This window comes from Saccostrea echinata, unplaced genomic scaffold (assembly GCF_033153115.1).
Source record: "Saccostrea echinata isolate AGI-Se365-2 ecotype Australia unplaced genomic scaffold, CSIRO_AGI_Sech_v1 ptg000027l, whole genome shotgun sequence".
Lineage (NCBI taxonomy): Eukaryota > Metazoa > Mollusca > Bivalvia > Ostreida > Ostreidae > Saccostrea > Saccostrea echinata.
Window position 1 is genome coordinate 3,413,986 of NW_026889776.1, and position 3,146 is coordinate 3,417,131.

Below are 3,146 nucleotides of genomic sequence, written 5' to 3' on the forward strand. Positions count from 1 at the left end.
ACATTATTTACAGTGATAAATTATCAAAAGTAAATGGCAAAGGGGAATAACTCCTCTCAGTATAATACAAACTAATAGAGCCCTGGCCAGGACCACAACACTTGGCCAAATGGTCCAGATGTTCAAAAATCTGGTAAAAATTCCCTTCCTTATAAAAAATTTACTCTGATTGCCTCAGATATGCCCAGGTGCAGAGAAGATTTTTAAATAAATAATGCATTTTTACTACAGATTCACTATATTATCAATAGAGCCCCCCAACCCCCCACCCCCAAAACACCAGAGCTTCTGACCCTGGGACCATATGTTTGCTCATCATCACTTTGTTTATCTGCTTAACACTAAGGAGCAAACAGGATTATTTAATAGAATTAATGCATTTTCACTAAATTATCAAGAGCCCCACCCTCACATCAGCACATCTGACCCAGGGGTCATGAAATTCACTACTCTGGAAGAAGCACACTTGCTCATCATAACTATACACTTAGCTTCTTTGCTTTTTTAACCAGAAGAAGAAAAGAATATTTTCAAAGAAATTTTGCCTTTTCACTTTATAATCAATTGAAGCCCCCCCCCCCCCCCCCCTTCACCAGAACCCTTAAACCTGGGGTCATAAAATTCACAATTTTGGAAGAGGCATCCTTGTGTATCATAACAATGTACTTTAGTCTGTTTAAGCAATACCCAGGGGCAGAGAAGAAGATTTTCAAAGAAATAATTCACCTTCACTATAGGATCTATATAGCCCCGCCCTAGCACCAGAACTCCTGTCCCCGGGGCCATGAATTTCACAATTTTGGAAGAGGCATCCTTGCTTATCATAACAATGTGTTTGTTTAAATAATACCCAGGAGTAGAGAAGAAGATTTTCAAAGAATTAATGCATTTTCACTATATAATCAATAGAGCCCCACCCTAACACCAGAACCCCTGACCCAGGGGCCATGAAATTCACAATTTTGAAAGAGCTACTCTTGCTCATCATAACTATGTACTTAGTTACTGAATTTAATACCCAGGAGCAGAGAAGAAGATTTTCAAAGGATTAATGCATTTTCACTATATAATCAATAGAGTCCCGCCCTAACACCAGAACCCCTGACCCAGGGGCCATGAAATTCGCAAAACTGGAAGAGACACTCTTGTTCATCCTAACTATGTACTTATTCAGTTTATTTAATACCCAGAAGCAGAGAAGAAGATTTTCAATGAATTAATGCATTTTCACTATATAATCAATAGAGCCCCGCCCTAACACCAGAACCCCTGCCCCTGGGGCCATGAATTTCACAATTTTGGAAGAGGCAATCTTACTCATCATAACTATATACTTAGTTAGTTTATTTAATACCCAGGAGCAGAGAAGAAGATTTTTAAAGAAATAATGCACTTTCACTATATGATCTATATAGCCCCGCCCTAGCACCAGAACCCTTGACCCTGGGGCCATGAATTTCACAATTTTGGTAGAAGACTCAATGCTTATTACAATGATGCCAACAGTTTGACTGCTTGATGTCCAGGAGTAAAGAAGAAGATTTTTAAAGATTGCATTAATTTTGGTGGTTTTAGCCCCACCCCTCAGGCCCCAGGGGGGCAGGGACCATGAAATTCACAATTTTTGTTCCCCTTCACCCATATATGCTATATGCCAAATTTAGTTGATATTAGTTGAGCGGTTTCAGAGAAGAAGCTAAAAATATTCAAATGTTAACGCACATCGCACGACGCACGTCGCACGACGCACGACGACGGACAAAAACGGATAGCAATAGGTCACCTGAGTGACTCAGGTGACCTAAAAAAAAGAGATAAGATCTCATTAGCTGCGCGCACCGAGTAGGTTTCTTAATTAGATCAGATAGACATGTATGATTTTGACTGAGATATTAGTAAATGATATAAAGAATTTCATACCTTTGATTTGATTCTGTGGTTTTTAGGACAATAGTCTTTTTGTTCAATTGTGGTTCATAAAGAAAATCTGATTTCCGAGAAATAAAGTATCAAGATTTTGCATTCTTGTCCCATATGACCCCCTAATTATCTAACATAATGTAAACCAATATAAAACCAAAGATTTTTGTTTGATATTTTTCCTGCTCAAATGTTATAAAAGTAATACATGTAAATCAATTTTTAAAAAAAGAGGGGTAACGTTATAGATTTTCTCGGCAGGCGTGTTCTATGTATAGGGTCCATGATAATTGTGACTGAAAAAAAAGATGAAATAAAGACAAGTATAAAATCATTTATATTTGAGCCCTCCCATGCAAAAAGGGCCCTTAAGGTGAAAATTTTCAAAATTGACTTTTCAATGGATTATGATAGATTATAGTGTAAAATAACAAAATATAAAGTTTGATTCAAATATTCAGAATAATTACTGAGATATAGGGAATCAAAGGTTAAGAATATGTTAAAATTACCTTGTAAAATGACGTTGAAAAAAGACGTTCAAACTGACGCTTTTATATCCTTCTCAGAAATATTAATATTTGAAATACGTATCTGATTGAAAATTCCTTACTTTATCACACGAAAAAATACATGAAAAATTTATGCGTAAAACCTCTGCTTTTATTCTACATGCAATATTTGAAATAATTGTTTTCGTTAAAGTATACCTAAATGATACACTAGTTGTCGAAACGGTTTCATTGTCATAAGTTAAGTTTTATAAAGAAGAGGTGTTTTGGACTCTGAGTTACATGTACATTTTAAGAGTGTCGACATTTTTGCATGTCACTTAGATGTTCATTTTGGTCATTTGTAACACGATTTAAACAATCCGATAAAAAATTATTTATGTAAGTTTTCTCAAATTAAACACAGATATTGGTTTTATATCGGTAAATACCCGGTGTGCTGTTTTCTTTTTAATAATAACATTATACACTCGCCACGTGATGTTAGACGTGAATAATGCTCAGATATACGGTTCAGAGAAAAGTAAACATTAAATAAAAAACAAACAAATAAAAGATATGTGTTTAGATATTTTACAGACTTGTATTTTATTTACTTGTAGTTTGTAAAAAATATTTTTTTTTTAAGAATCTGTAAGATAACACTGATAACACTGCATCTTCCTTGTAATTATAGAGTTCATTAGTTGATAATTTCTCATCATAAGGATATTT